Source organism: Sinohyriopsis cumingii, chromosome 7 (genome assembly GCF_028554795.1).
Source record: "Sinohyriopsis cumingii isolate HCF-2022 chromosome 7, ASM2855479v2, whole genome shotgun sequence".
Lineage (NCBI taxonomy): Eukaryota > Metazoa > Mollusca > Bivalvia > Unionida > Unionidae > Sinohyriopsis > Sinohyriopsis cumingii.
The window spans coordinates 81,747,255-81,762,889 of NC_142967.1; the positions used below are offsets into that span (position 1 = coordinate 81,747,255).

A 15,635-nucleotide genomic window follows, 5' to 3' on the forward strand; every position below is an offset into this window, starting at 1 on the left:
GATTGGTTACTGCATTTGTATGGGAAAATATGAACGAGTTGTTTGGATGGAATACTGCAGGACCTTGGGAGTGCAGTATATCCATCTGACAAAACAAGTTCATATTTTCCCATACGAATGCAGTAACCTTTTTATTATATGCTCATTTTCTTATTCTACCTAAGCCTTAATTATATAAACAAAATACACTACTAGAAACAAAGTAAATGAATGTATGCCGTATTCCAAACTAATTTCATCAACCAAAACGTAAATAGCCCACTACGCAAGTGTACATGATTTGTTTACAAATCAAAAGTGCTGGCGTCTGCGTCTATTGTTTGTTTACAATAGAAAGTAGTTCCTTTATGCACATTAATGCAATATGAAGGTGTGCAATATCATAAAATACTGAACGATTCTGACAATGTAAGTTAATGGAGAAAAAAATGAGCATATAATAATAGCTACCTTTGTATCTGTTATTTACTCACGTCAGTTTCAGATGTACAGGAAGTTATATCAGACAAGTTAAAATAATTGAGGTAATTCGACAATGATTGCATATCTAACTTCTGTGTTGCTGCTGAGTAATAAAATCAAGGTCTTTTGTCCGACATATATAAAATTAGGTCATGCAACCATGGTTTTCAGTATTTGGGAAAAAAGTGGTAGAAAAAAATCTGTTCCAACTAACCATTTTTCCTTTTCAGCATGGACAAACATGGTTTGATTCTATAAGTTTCTTCTGATGACTATTTCATGGAGAGACCTGTCATTAAATTCAAGTGAGATGGTTTATAATTAAGGTGTAATATTGCTATTGAACTTAAACTGTTTTCTTCAGAACATTATTTCATTCTTGATGAATGTGTCCAGAGTGGAAAAATAAGACATAATTTCAAGTTCCATAATCACTAATTTTCTGTAGAATAATGTTTTTCCTCATATTGTAATTTCATTAGTGTCATTCATGGTGCATACATTTTAGCAATCTGTGCAATCAGTTATAATGATGCAATTTTTTTTCTAGAGAACTTTATGATCTTATCTCAACTTTGACTAATTCAAGGACAGGTGTTGCCTTCTGATTTTCTCATTTTGTTTAATCAATTCTGCCAGCTGTCTTTGCCAGGAGGAAGAGCACAGTTTGGAGATAATTTCTGCCAATATTTAGAATGGCTGTTGTTTAAGCAGTTGCCTCCTTACGTTTTTGAAACTTCTAATTGATTATCTGTGTTTGAGATCATTTGTATCACACAATACATGCGGACCTCTGTATGCATATGAAGTTCAACATAAGCTGAATAGTTGAACAAAGACTTGGATTACAAACACTTGTATTTTCACATTCTGTTATATTTTTGAAAAGCTTTTGAACTAGGTTAAATAATTTTTGGAATAGCCAGAACAGTTTTCTGGCAGATTGGAATAAAAGATTGGTGAAAAACAGCTGGAAGAGAAAAGAAAAGAACTATATATGCCAGTCAGAAAGCATACTTTGAATGCATTAATTTTCATAGATTTTTATTTGTTACAATCCAAGAATTTACCCGTCTGACCATTTTATTATTAATAATTCAAGTGCTAACAGAAATGTAATTCTCAAAGCCACAACAGTTTATACCCATAAACATAAATAAATTCAGTCCTGTGAGAAAAATGCACATCCAGATTTGGTCAAAAACTTGGGACCTTCCCATCTCTACCAATGGGTCTTTTCCTATGACTCATTTCAAGGTCTGTGTTTGCATTTTTTAAAATTTTTAATGCTGCTTTAACAATCAGACATCACTGCAATGTCTTCAGTATGGCAGTTTATAGTGATGTCTAGCACTGGGGCATCATACCTCAGACATGTGGCATCATGTCACACCCAGTCACAATATTCTGACACCAGGCTGACCAGTCCTAACACTAACCACTTAATGCTGAGTGCCTAGGGAGGCAGCTGCTAGTACCATTTTTATGTCTTTGGTATAACTCAGTCAGGGTTTGAATCCATGACCTACTGCATCTGAGGCTGACAGGACACTGTTTCTCCACACTGTAGCCCCTAAACAACCTCAGAATACTGGGCCAGTAGGTCGATATATATACAGTACTGTATATATACTATATATTCTGAGTCTATGCAGTTCTTTAGGAGTAATCAGTGGAACAAACAACACTGACCCTGATCTGTTGATGCATGTGGCTACTGATGTTGTTTGCAGCTGGATTTATAAATATATGGTAGTCCATGGGTGAGAGCCAAGTGTAAGGGGAGAAAAATGCATGGCCAAGCTTGGGCTTGAACCTGGGAGCTACCTAACACTAAGCGAGTAATGTACCATCTTAGCTATCTAGTCAATGATCATGACTGGTTCCTGCAACTCTCGCATGCTTCGGTAAGATTTAAACACGATATCAGCAACATATTTGGTTATTAATACAAATTTGTATTTCTGTCCATATGGTTGGATATGATGATTTATTGTTGCATGCTTTACAAATTCACACCTATAAATCTTTGATCTCATTATCTGAGTTTTGTAATCTTGTTTGATTTCCAACCCAGTTTTAAAAATTATGCTTATTATCTCTTAGAGTGACATTATGTCCTTCATCATAGCTTGGGGCCCCGAGTGGCCGAGTGGTCTAAAGCGCTCTCCGTTACGGATCATTGCCATCTCACCTCTGTCTGCATGCGTTCGAGTCTAGGATTCGGCCAATGTGGGTATGTGAGAAAGCTTGCCAGTAGCTTCTCATGGGTCGGTGGTTCTTCCCAGGGTTTTCTGGTTTTTCCTCCACCATTAATACTGGCCGCCATGCATAGCCTATCGTGTGCTGAAAAATGGCATTAAACCCCACAACAACAACATCATCATCATAGTTTACCTATTTGATTAAAAATGCCCAGTGGTTCAGTTGTGAAGATGCAGAACTAGCAACAGAAAAAATGCAGGTTGGAATCCTACTGTTGGATCAGCCTAGGTTGGTACTATGGTTTGTCTTTTGGACAAGATACTTTACTGCAATTACTTTTGCACCTACTTGTTTTACTGTGCTGTACAACACCAAAGTAAACCAAAAGCAACCTTCAGTTATGTTCCCCAATTGCAGATCTCAAAGAAAATATTTTCTCAGGTTCATAAATTAGTGTCCTATAAACTTAGGAAAAAATGTACAGTTGAAGAAAAGTGTGTAAATGTTGTATTTATTATTTCCAGTAACATGGCCTGATTTTTTTTTTTGAAAATCTTTTTAAGGTCAGGTTTTTGAAGGATCAGAAGTTATGAAAAACATTTAAAACTTGTCTTTTCTACCTTTTCATCGTATGTATGGGTGTGTAAGGTAATACGTATATACTTTCAAGTTTAGTCCCGTTCACCCCTTGTCAGGTGAGGTGGAATACCTGTTAATAGAGATAGTATCAGAATCACCTATCTGCACACTAACCTGCCAGGTGTAACCTGGCCATATAGCATTTTTCTTTGTGAATTTTGGCTCTTCATTGTGGAATAACTTACAGGTGACTTCTTCCAATAAACATTTTGCTTCATAAATAACCTTGATGTGCATCATTTATCATATTGATGTGAGGTTATTTTAGTAATTTCTGTATTCAAGACATCTGATGGTGCATCCTTGAGCACAGGCATGTATGTGTCGCCAGGTAAGTGGTTGGATTATTTTAACAGCAATGTTTCAATCCTTTTGTAACCATTTCCATCACCAAAGATTTAGAGCAATCTGTTTAAAAATTTTAATGTCTAGATTTGATTTTTCTTATAAATATTAAAATACAGGTTTAAGTTTCTAAGCTTTACTCTTTAAGAATGTGTTGTCCTGATATGGTTTGATATATTTTTACTCAGATTTCTTCATGACTTGTAATTCATAGGTATTTTCACCATTAATGTTTTGCATAATTTCCACAAACCAGACCAATTCAAAGAGTTGGTCCAGTTGCATTAAATATTCTTAAGGTGCTTTTACATTCATATGCTGCCACTGCTTCCATTGGGGGTATCTGGGTTTAATCCTGTCATCACTGCATTGGGGGCATCTGGATTTAGTCCTGTCCATCTGATCTGTTTAGTCAGGAAGCATTTTGATTTAGTCCTATCTTCTGTGCAGTGTGGGTATCTTGATTAGCCCTATATGTGCAGTGTGGGCATCTTGATTGGTCCTATCTGTGTGCAGTGTGGGCATCTTGATTGGTCCTATCTGTGTGCAGTATGGGCATCTTGATTGGTCCTATCTGTGTGCAGTGTGGGCATCTTGATTGGTCCTATCTGTGTGCAGTGTGGGCATCTTGATTGGTACTATCTGTGTGCAGTGTGGGCATCTTGATTGGTCCTATCTGTGTGCAGTGTGGGCATCTTGATTGGTCGTATCTGTGTGCAGTGTGGGTATCTTGATTGGTCGTATCTGTGTGCAGTGTGGGCATCTTGATTGGTCCTATCTGTGTGCAGTGTGGGCATCTTGATTGGTCCTATCTGTGTGCAGTGTGGGCATCTTGATTGGTCCTATCTATGTGCAGTGTGGGCATCTTGATTGGTCCTATCTGTGCAGTGTGAGCATCTGGGTTTAATCCTGTCCATCACTACGTTGGGGGCATCAATCTGGATTTAGTCCTGTCCATCTGATCTGTTTAGTCAGGAAGCATCTTGATTTACTCCTGTCTTCTGTGCAGTGTGGGTATCTTGATTAGTCTTATCTGTGCAGTGTGGGCATCTTGATTGGTCCTATCTGTGCAGTGTGGGCATCTTGATTGGTCCTATCTGTGCAGTGTGAGCATCTTGATTTAGTCATGTCTATCTGTGCAGTGTGGGCATCTTGATTTATGTGTGTGTGTGTGTGTGTGTGATTTGGATTTTTAATGTAGCTTTAACAATATTTCTATCATATCGCTATGATGTCTGTGGTGTGGCAGCTTATAATGATGTCTAGCAATGGGTCATCATGCTGCATACATGTAGCATGATGTCCCACTCAGTCACATTATCCTGACACCAGGCCGACCAGCCCTAACACTAACCTCTTAATGCTGAGTGCCAAACGAGGCAGCTGTTAGTACCATTTTTCTAAGTCTTTGGTATGACTTGGTCGGGGATCGAACCCACGACCTCTCACAACCAAAGCGGATGCTCTAACCACTAGGCCACTGGAGCAGCATCTTGAATTATTCCTGTCTATCTGTGCAGTCTGGGCATCTTGATTTATTCCTGTCTATCTGTGCAGTGTGGGCATCTTGATTTAGTCCTGTCTATCTGTGCAATGTTTGTATCTTGATTTAGTCCTGTCTATCTGTGCAATGTGGGCATCTTGATTTAGTCCTGTCTATCTGTGCAATGTTTGTATCTTGATTTAGTCCTGTCTATCTGTGCAATGTGGGCATCTTGATTTAGTCCTGTCATTTAGTCATTGCATCATCATCAGAGGAATCATCTTGTTTTAGTCTTGCCCATTTGTGCATTAGCTTTTTCCATCTGTACAGTGCCGGCATCTCGATTTAGTTGTGCCCATCTGTACATTGGGGCATTCTACTTTGATTCTTTCCATCTGTACAGTGGGGTCATCTTGATTTGGTCCTGTGGATCTGTCCAGTGGGGGAATCTTGATTTGGAGCTGTCATAACCTACCTAATTTGATTTTAATTGTCTTTTCAAGAATGTCATATTATGTATGCATTGTTAGCTTCATTTCTTCTACTGCTTACAGCAGGGGCATCTTGACTGAGCTCTTTCTGTTCATCCATCAGTCTATTCCGGGCTTGTCTTCACAGTTACCCCAAAACTACATAAGGTAGACAAATAAAATTGTGCAGGCATATTTGTATGCATATGTAGATGACATCATTGGAATTCCAGACTCACTGCTTTTGGATCAGTGGTCCTGTCCATCCTTCCATCCTGAAATCATTGTTATCAAAGATTGTGTACAAACCAGTCAACATGGACAAATTAAATAAAATATTTATATCCATATGTAGATGACATGATTTAATTTTCTGGACATAGCAGCTGTTTTAAAAGTAGCAGTAGCTTATCCATTGATATTGTAATGCTTCACACTTTTTGAGTTCACCATCATTTGTGGTTACCAGACTTTATAGCTTGCATTTGGGGATAAAAATAATCCTTTTGATTTCAGGGCTGAAATGTGAATGGTCAAGATCACTGTGTTTAAAATTCATGTGCTCAATAATTTTGCAAAGTAAAACAAATTAAACTTAATAGAATCATATATCTGCCTCATTCTTTTTCAGCTATGCTTTAAACAGGTCCAGAAAATAAACCTTATTGTTGTTGTTTAGGGTTTAATGCCATTTTTCAGCACATTATAGGCTATACATGGTGACCAGTATAGCAGGTGGAGAAAGAAACTGGGAAAATCCTGCTAAGAACCACTTACCCACTGGAACTACTGGCAAGCTTTCTCAAATACCCATATTGGTCGAGCCAGAGGCTCAAACCCACATAGACAGAGGTGATATGGTAGTGATAATGTAAGGTGAGTGTTTTAGACCACTTGGCCACCAGGGGATCCCAGAAACTAAATGACCTTTCAGTTAGTAGTAGTGATTCAACTGAGCAGGTGTGTTATGTTACAGTTTATTTTATTTTTATTGTCAACAAAATGAGAGTATCCAAAGGAATAAAGCTATGTTTCACAATGCAGTGCAATTTCCTGAATATTATTTTGTTGCATACAAATGCTGGTGAAACACTCAGATTTTTAAACATATTAAAAAAACACTCCTGAACACAGAATAATTCTGCTACTCAACACAAGAGTGATGGGACAAGTTACTTATATGAAACGATGGTGTCTTGCCAAATACCCAGTAGGGAACTTGGGTCTGCACTTGTATTTGGTATTTGGTGATTTAACACAGTTTCATTTATGATAATTACTACTTACCATTCACCTTGCTAAGTGAATTACTGTGCCCTGTCACAGATTTATTTGGCTCTTGGCAGAACATATTTTGTTTCTGAGAAGAAAGAACAGAAATATTTAAAAAGAACAAATTAATCATATAAATTCAAACAGACTGAATAATTATTTGTATTTATGGTTCCTTAAAAAAAAAATGGATTCAGACTTAAAAAGACTAAACATATGTTGCTAAGTGGATCCATGTACAAAAATTTTTAAAAATGTAATTGGACACCAGATATGATGAATGCCTGCTGAGCCATTGGGTTTTTTTTTTCTTTTCTTGAGACTGATTCAGTCATTTCCAAGTGCCAGAAATGCATGGAATTTATTTCATCCTTGTGCAAGTAAAATGGGGAAGTCTTGTGAGTATTAGGCAGCCCAGATGAAGGGAGTTTTGTGTTGATGCTTAGACATGTCTGGCTTGGTGCCTGTGTTTGAGGAATCTATCCCACTGGCTGGCAGCAGCGGTCTTTATTTAACTTGTGTCTTACTGGTATAGAGGAGATAATTACTGTGCTTGTTTTACAGACTAAACACCTCAAAAGAAACTTTACTACACAAACACATACACCAGGATTTAAACTGAGATTCATGGAGCAAGCAAGTCAAGGTAGGGAGGACAATTTGGGCACTTTTTATGTATATTCCTCTACTTTGTGTCACATTTGTGATGTTTAAGTTGGGAGAGTTATATATCCTCATGAGAGGGAGGGAGTGGTGGACCATAGCACCAGATGAGTTTTGAATTATGAATTATAATGGCTGTCTGGTAGGAAACCAACTCTTAAGAGATCAGGCTTAATAGGAACAAGTGGGGGATATTTATAGAACATTGGGCATTTGAGCTCTTTATATTTAACAGCTGTTGTAAAGGCAGTTGTGCTGCATTCAGGTTATCAGGTCAGTGGAATGACAAACTAAACACATATTGGAGTTCATAACCTGTTGGCTATGGTGCTGCTCCCAGCTCATAGTTTTATATTTTATTTTTGCACCAGGGTGGGTTTTAGAATTAACAGGTTAAAAAATTGTATAGTGGAGGAGGATAAACAACACCAAGTAGTAATGGTATATTAATGTATTAAGGTACCTTGACTTGTCAGTGGAGAATTATAGAAGTATTAAGTTGCAATTCAGTTACATAGGAAGGATTCAGGAAATGTTGATTTATCAGTGCAAATTGAACAAAACTGGTATGAATCATAAACAGAACCAGGTATAATTTTTGTATCCTACATCATTGTCTAGATCATTTTAAATAGAGTACTGAAGTTTAGTTACATGCAAGGATTGAGTTTTTAATGACAGGATGTGGTGGGTGTCAAATTGGAAACCACACTTGGGCATATTATGTCCTAACTTTACCCCTGTATATACACACACATCTGTGCATTGAAATATTATGCTTTAAGGAAAAGGTAATTATGCTAGTCAATATGTGTTATATCTGATAAAACAAACAATATGCCTTCGGGGGAAATTTGACAGTTGTAAAACATGATTGTGTTTTATTGGTGATTAAAGCTCAAATATAGATTAAGGTGCTGAAGTAAATATTTTTGTACTTGAGTATGAAAAGGTTTTGACACTGTCCATTATGAATTATTATAGAGTATATTATTTTGACACTGTCCTCTATGAATTGTTATAGAGTATATTATTTCGACACTGTCCTCTATGAATTATTATAGAGTATATTATTTCGACACTGTCCTCTATGAATTGTTATAGAGTATATTATTTCGACACTGTCCTCTATGAATTATTATAGAGTATATTATTTTGATACTGTCTCAAGTCTCGGATTCAGCCAATGTGGGTATGTGAGAAAGCTTTGCCAGTAGCTTCTCGTGGGTTGGTGGTTCTTTCCGGGGTTTTTCCGGGTTCTTCCTCCACCATTAATACTGGTTGCTATGCATATCCTATCGTGTGCTGAAAAATGGCGTTAAACCCTACAACAACAACAACAACAATTTGACACTGTCCTCTATGAATTGTTATAGAGTATATTATTTTGACTCTGTCCTCTATGAATTATTTCATTAAGGAATTGCAGGCAGAACTCGATAATGGAAAGACTCTTTTTAATGTTTTGGAGAACAGCTTATGGTGGTAATACGTTGCAAATATGGTTGATCCAAGATAGGAATACCCATGGCACAGTACCTTGTCCTTGTACATCAGTGGTATCATTGGTAAATTGATTCAGAAATGATTGTGTAATTGGTACAGATCAGTCTGAACCAGGCAGGTTACCAAAATACTATAAAGTGACATTAATAAACTAGCATTGTGAATGAATAAAAGGAGCACATAATTCCATCCCAGAAAAAAAAAACCTCTAATAAAATCAGTATGTCATACTCATTGGAAGATACTTATTTAAGAAACCAAATAAAATATCATGAGTTACAGTTACTTGTGATTTGAAATAGAACAGTCCCATCCAAGAAGTACATATGTGTGTATATATATATATATATATATATATGCATCGAAGTAAATCGTACTTTTGTAAGATGTAACTTGCCATCTTGTCAGCAAAATGTGAAAGAAGTAGCTTTCTGGGGTTTAAGTAGGCTTATTCTAGAATAATGCTTATACAGGCTGGAACTCCATTCTCAAGTATTATGGGTTTTATACTGGAAAAAAATCTTAAAGCAGGCTGCTAGGTTTGTTACACCCAGTTATGACTTACCCCAGGAAGTATGATTTCAGTATTGGTGAAGTTGTGCTAGAAACCTTTAAACCAACATTGACCAGAAACATGTTTAAAACAAAGCAGAAATATCCTGCAATGATTTGATCTAATTAGAAAGAACCTGTAGAAATCAACATGAATATACCTACAAGATACCTTCTGCATGAACTGATAGAAGAAATTTAGTTTTTACCAAGAACAACGGAAGATTGGAACTTTTTACGATGACCAATAATCACAACTGTTGAATCTTCAAAAAAACAAAATCTGCTCTGTTTCAGAAATAGTACCGTCAAATTTAAAAATAAAAAAGTCGTGTGTGTGTGTGCGTGTGTGATTTGGATTTTTGATGTAGCTTTAACAATTTTGCAGTCATATCTATGTCTGCAATGTGGCAGTTTATAGTGATGACTTGCAATGGAGCATCATGCCGCGGACATGTAGCATGATGTCCCACCCAGTCACATTATCCTGACACCAGGCTGACCATTCCTAACATCAGTCTCGTAATGCTGAGTGGCTAGTGAGGCAGCTGTTAGTACCATTTTTTAAAAAGAGTCTTTGGTATGGCTTGGCTGGGGGTCTAACCCCTGACCTCCTGCATCCGATGTGGATGCTCTAACCACTAGGCTACGGTAAAATTTTATAATTTTTATGCTGCATGGTGCATCAGATATCATACAGATGTATTACTAAATGCTAAACAGGTCTTGTAGGCCTTCCTTGCTGATTATCTCAGAAATGGTTGTCATTTTTGAGATTGTGATTATACATAGCTTTAAATAATAATTGTTCAGTTTATTTTATTCTTTGTTGATCTTTAACGTCATATAAACATGCCGAGAAATGCATATAGCAAAATCTGTGTGGACATTTTCGGATCAGGTCAAGCAAGAATCATATACCAGTATAAACTGGACTGCGTGTTGAAAGCTATGATAGCATAATGAGAGTACTTTGTGTTGGAAAACATTTGTGATACTTTGCATTGGTAATGTTTATACCTGACATCCTCTTGTTTTGATCCAGTGAAGTACCTGGCCTACCATTGTGAAGTCCATAGCAGTTGAAGTTTTTTGATGACAACTATGCTGTAGACTTTGCTTAAACTATATTAGCATTAAGTTTTGCATTTAATATTTTAAGATCCCAAACCTACATGACCTTATTGACATACATTTTAATTAGGATCACGATCAATATTTTTAATATCAGTAAGACCATACCTGTTGCTATTGCATAGGTGGTATCAGTAAGACCATACCTGTTGCTATTGCATAGGCAGTATCAGTAAGACCATACCTGTTGCTATTGCATAGCTATTATTAATAAGACCATACCTGTTGCTATTGCATAGCTAGTATCAGTAAGACCATACCTCTTGCTATTGCATAGCTGTTATCAGTAAGACCATACCTGTTGCTATTGCATAGCTAGTATCAGTAAGACCATACTTGTTGCTATTGCATAGCTAGTATCAGTAAGACCATACCTTTTGCTATTGCATAGCTAGTATCAGTAAGACCATACCTGTTGCTATTGCGTAGCTAGTATCAGTAAGACCATACCTGTTGCTATTGTATAGCTAGTATTTTTCTGAGAGGAAATTACCCCAACCAAAGGACGAAAATTTTGTCTTCCCATTAGGGAGAGCCAGAAGGACATGCAGTACTAATGATATGGAAAAATGGGAACCAACCTGGAAATGGGTGAACATAAATTAGAGCATATATGAGTTTGGCTGACCAGGATTGGTTAATAACGTAAGTTATGTTTTAGGGAAAAAAATCTTTTGAGAGCTTATCCTGGTTTTAAGTGAAAAAAATAGAGACATTGTTTTATTTATTTAATTTCAATCCTTTGACAGTCTTGAGTTTGGAACACTCATTACTAAGATTAACACCTGACTCATTGGTGTAGAATTGAAAGCGGCTCATATCCTTTCCTCTACACAGAAGCTGACATCCAGGTTTCATCTATACTGATAAATATAGGTTTGATCATGAGCACTCAAAATTTTTAGGTTATTGAATTTTTAATATCATGGTGTTTGCATAGGTTTACTATGGGAACTGAATTAGTGCTGTGAGTCCAGAAGCTTAAAAAACACTGGATCACACACCCTCCCTTGCAGTAGACTCCTGCACTATTGGGCATGCATGAAGGCACTCATCATTCTTTTTTTCGCCTTGTTTATTTAAAAATAAAGAAGATTAGTCATCACTTCCTTTGATCTGTAAGCGAATTTTTAATTGTCTTGTGTGCCGTATTATTCTTAAATGTAAGGATTATACCCTGATTAACTTTCTTCACTCTTTATTTAAGCAAACTGGTCATATTTTCCCCATAAATCCATATGTGATGTATTGCCATCTACTGCAGCAAAGCGATTTGCCCTTTCCTTACATGTAGTCTTGGGCCACATAGTACTTGGGTGATGCTGTGAACCCATGTGGACTTAGTGAGATTGGGTCTAGAAAGAGGGAGGGGGATAGATTTCCTTCCCCAAGGCTTGTGGAGAGTCTCCCATTGCAGTAAACAAACAGTTCATTAATGAGTATGACAAAGAGCAGGCAGGCTGATGTGGTACCGCCTTCCGTCGGGTTGCCTGCTTCTTCTCACCTTTGGGTAAGAAGATGGTGGCATGTATTTTCCTTGTTCATGACCATGTTAACGGAGTTTCCACATCTTGACAGGGATGATGCTCAGGGCTCTTTTAAGGTCATACTGTAGCACAGTAAGAACTTTCTGAGGGCTGCCTCCCAGTAGGCTGAGACTCTCTTTGGAGGGCTCATCCCCTCTGTGGCTACTCAAGGTTTTGAGATACCATCAACACTGGTCCCTTGCATCCACTTTTGGCTCTTTGAAACCAAACAAGAAGTAGCAACCATAGTTCAGAGCTCAAACTCACTAGGTGGGTCCTTGAATAGTGTGCTGCAGAGGAACAGGGATAAAGTTTTTAGGCCTTTTCCCCTTTCCTAAGGACAAGACTTAGACAGCCCTATTGTCTCACTCCCTCTCTTGCAGAGCATACCTCTCCATTTGATTCCAGGTGGCACCTGACTAAGCCTGTTTTCATAGGATCAGTTCAGGTATAGCAATCAATGGCTGGGTCTTTACTATCAGAAGAGATGGTTCTAGGCTTCAGTTCTTGGATCTCTCTTCTCTACAATTGTTCCCCTTTTGCTTCTGTTGTTAAATCTGATGTATTAGACGGATGAGTTTCATTCTCTTCTTTGGAAGGGTTCACCTTGTTGGAAGGTGAACAACAAGCTTCCCTTTTATGCTTTGCCAGTCCATGACCAGAGGGCATGGGTGGTGGGCACTATCAACCTGAAGGTGGATTGTCTTTTTACTTACACCTTTCCATCCTTCAGGATAATCCCACAGGTCCTTCACAAGGCTAGCAATTCATGGTTTAGCTCATTCTTATTGTCTCTCTGTGCCCCCCCCCCCCCCCCCCCCCCCGATTGTAGTTCAATGATCTTCTCATATTGTTAGTGGACCATCCAGGACCCTGTCTTGGAGTAGGGATCTTCTGTTGCAACACAGGGGCTCTATTAAACACAACAGTCCATAGATTCTCCACCATTATACTTGGTTCATCTCAGACAATCTCTCTGCAAGATAAGTTTAAATCCATGTTGCCAAGTGCATCATTCTTTCGAAAAACTGATATCTAAGGTGTATGATGCCAAAATGGAGAATCTTCTGAGTTCGGTGTAGTATAAAACATGTCTGTCCTAGCTTGCCCTCTGTTAGCACAGTGACCATTTTTCTTGCCTTCTATTTTGAAGAGAAACAATGCTCAGTATGTACTATTAGGGACTATTGAACAGTTTTCATTGGCATGAATTATCACTTGACAGACATGCAAGATAAAGGAATGAGCTACATGCCTATCCAATGAGAAGGGCTGTATCAGGGCAAGTAGAAATTATGAGTATCTCTCCATGCCAACGAGTTTTGTAGGAAAAACACAGCTTCAATTGTTGGCTTCACTCCCATTGAGATCCCCAGTCTGAGCCATACCTGTGCTGGGGATGACCTAGGCCGATAAATCAGCCCCTCATCCTTGATGATATTGATTGGTGGTATTGGAGCTGATATCGCCTATTTATTAAAACATGCAAGAATCTGCAGCCAGTTTTGGCTGCACACATTGGTGTACATTTTATACACTTTACTGGTAAGTCTTGTGGCTGTGCTCCACAGCTCCTACCATTGGCTGAAGGGTTCTTTTGTTGGCATGTACATTATATTTCTGGAGCAAATCCTGTGTTCGGTGACTTGCAAATCCATGTGGAATAGTGCAACCCTCTGTTCTGTGGCCATTTTGAATTTCACGCTAGACATGGCTGTTACCAATTACCGGTATGTCTAAAGTGTATGCATGTTTGTTTTGGAAAGATTTACTTGCAGCAAAATTGCACATTTTAATGAGCAGTTGACATCAGACATGCATATCGTCCGTTAGTATGAACATAGATTTGGGGGGTTGATTTATTGGATTAGGGATGACCAAGATATATATTTATACCCAGTTAGGGCTTCATATATTTATCTGGCAGCCTCTAAAGAGAGAAGAAAGGGTAGTAAGCATTTTTTCATCCCCATGAAATGTTCAGCTGTTCTGAACCATGAAAGGCTCACTTGAAATTTCAGCTTCCACTCATCAGGTGGATTGCAGTAACTATTAATAGAGCTTATCAGTCCCTTACTGATATGGACCTGTCTTTCATGATAGTTAAAGCCCATGAGGTTTAAGCCATTGCTGCCTCGTGGGTCAGTCTCGCTCATTCTTATGTAGAGTTGTGATAATAGCTGCATTTTGGTAATCTTAAACTTTTTTCTCCTCCTTTTACCTTTTGCTGATTAGCCCATCAAAGCAATGTCATTTTGTCACTGGGCCATAGCATTGATGCTCAGAAAGTGGACATTGCAAATTCCATTCCCCATTAGTCGCCTGCTCTTCTGTGAGGTGAATATTCCTCACTTTTTTTATTTGCCAGTTGTGGCATCATCAGACCTACCACCAAACTGTCAAATTCTGTAGCAACAGTTAGGGAATAATTAACATTAAATTATTTTAATAATGTAATACTTACCTGTTACTATTGCCAGATTCCCTCCTCCCTCTGCATTCTGATGTCCCACTATAGGCTGCTCCCTCAATAACAAGCACCTTCCATGCATACCCCATATGTGTTGGGGTCTCCTGAGGGGGTGATCCAGTGTCCTGGAAGCTTCTGGTTCTCCTGAATGGGAGGACAGAATTTTCTGTCATTCAGTTGAGGTATTTTCCTTCCAGAAAAGTACAAGCTGTGCAGTATTAGTTTTGCACCCCATTCCCCCAAATAAAATACATTTTAAAAAATTTTGGAAGCAGTGGTGGAAATCTGACTGTTGCTCTCCTATCTAACCTTAAGCCATTGCCCTGATTATGGCTGTGTATCACCACTGATACTCAGTAAGATAGGTTTTACCAAGGTCCTGGTACAGTGTTTTTCATGATACATACTTCAAGCTGATATTTTGCTTTCTTGTCCATAAGGCCTTGAGCTTGGTATGACTCTGTGTCGCTGTTGCATTACCTATATTGCATCATTTATCTTGCATGCGTCAACATTTATTTTTTCAACTTTTCTTAGAAAGCACCAGATAAATTCCAACCAAACATGGCTGAGAGCATCATGTGGTGAAGGATTTTAAGTTTGTATAAAGTTATATCAATTAGTTATCAAATATGTCTGCAAATACTATATATTTTGTTTTGGTGTTAGGTTGATGGTTAGGTTCAAAATTTTGTATTGCAAAAATAGGTTGTATTACCTTGTTTGAATAAGCTGTCAGAACAGTCCTAATGGTCACCTGTGTTCAGCAGTCACATGGTCACAACAGTCATTCTAATTCTACCCCCCCATGCCCTGTATTTAATGGTCACCTGCCTTATGTAGTCAGCGGCTAGGTGTTTTCTAACCAGACAATAGGTTCACCATACTTTAAGAGGTCACTGGAGTGT

At 38.0% G+C, this 15,635-nt stretch overlaps 2 long non-coding RNA genes across 2 annotated transcripts in view; one reads left to right on the forward strand and one right to left on the reverse strand.

Moving 5' to 3' along the window:
- The window catches only part of LOC149795625 (uncharacterized), a 29,822-nt gene extending 14,965 nt beyond the window's left edge, over positions 1-14,857 (reverse strand). Inside the window, exons 1-2 of the long non-coding RNA XR_016422367.1 lie at positions 14,722-14,857; positions 6,892-6,964 (exon numbers count right to left, since the gene is read on the reverse strand). This is a non-coding gene — a long non-coding RNA (uncharacterized LOC149795625). The remainder of the gene's footprint in view (positions 1-6,891; positions 6,965-14,721) is intronic.
- The window catches only part of LOC149795626 (uncharacterized), a 243,489-nt gene continuing 234,900 nt past the window's right edge, over positions 7,047-15,635 (forward strand). Inside the window, exon 1 of the long non-coding RNA XR_016422368.1 lies at positions 7,047-7,522. This is a non-coding gene — a long non-coding RNA (uncharacterized LOC149795626). The remainder of the gene's footprint in view (positions 7,523-15,635) is intronic.